This window comes from Otolemur garnettii, unplaced genomic scaffold (genome assembly GCF_000181295.1).
Source record: "Otolemur garnettii isolate 467f Iridium unplaced genomic scaffold, OtoGar3 scaffold00054, whole genome shotgun sequence".
NCBI classification, from domain to species: Eukaryota; Metazoa; Chordata; class Mammalia; order Primates; family Galagidae; genus Otolemur; species Otolemur garnettii.
This window is the reverse complement of record NW_003852449.1, coordinates 4,687,686-4,688,687: the sequence shown is the minus strand read 5'-3', so window position 1 is coordinate 4,688,687 and position 1,002 is coordinate 4,687,686. Positions and strand designations below refer to the sequence as shown.

General features: G+C 40.6%; 1 protein-coding gene across 1 annotated transcript in view; it reads right to left on the bottom strand.

Moving 5' to 3' along the window:
* SOS2 (SOS Ras/Rho guanine nucleotide exchange factor 2) overlaps positions 1 to 1,002 on the bottom strand; it is an 84,257-nt gene that overhangs the window by 58,966 nt on the left and 24,289 nt on the right. The window lies entirely within an intron of this gene.

The following is a 1,002-nucleotide window of genomic DNA, read 5'->3' as shown; positions in this document are numbered from 1 at the left end:
AAAAAAAAAAAAGAATCTTCAAATCCATGTACATCAAGCATACTCTATAGACTAAATATTCCCTGGCCAACTTTTCCTATGTATGAGGTGTTATAATTAAGTTCACAAACTTATCCTAGAAAATGTGCTAGATACCCCATTGCTGAATATCACTATGGTCACCTTTAAAGTACTCCCCTTGGGAAGCTGTGCACCAATGCCAGTGCCTAGTCCACCCTTCAAAGCAATTTTGGAAGTCTCTTTGTGGAATGACCATCAGCGCCGTTGTCATACAGCAAACGAAAACATGCAAGAACAACAATGAATACCATTCTGCAAAACACTGCCACACGATGACACACACACAGTTGTGAGACGCTGACATAATATGATTATGAAACCTTACTCAGTTGTTTGTACAGTGCTGCCAGTGTAAGTGTATGGTAGCAAGTTTGCGAACTTGATTTTACGATAGCTTTGATGGTTACTCCAGGAAAAAAGTTCCAAAATTGCTTTGAAGGGTAGACTAGCCCCTGGTATTGGTGCTTAGCTTTCTAAGGGGAGTACTTTAAAGGTGACCATAGTAATACTCAGCAGTGACATATGTAGCTCTTAGTCTAAGATAAGTTCTTGAACTTAATTGTCAGATCTCATATATAAAATACTTATGATAATACAGATTAACTGAAAAACTTCTGATTTCATAGTAGCTTTTGACTTTGTGCATTTTCTTAATCAACAAAAGGTTGAGAATCCCTGCCTACTTACTACCTGGAAATCAGCCAGAGGCAGCATTCATTAGAAGACGCCACAATCCATCACTAATACTGATTTTGAGGGCAGACACGGTGCCTCACACCTGTGATCCCAGCACTCTTGAGAGGCCAAGGCAGGTGGATTACTTGAGCTTATGGGTTCAAGACCAGCCTAAGCAAAAGCAAGACCCCATCTCTACTAAAAATAGAAAAACTGAGGCAAGAGGATTGCTTGAGCCCGGGAGGTGGAGGTTGCGGTGAGCTATGA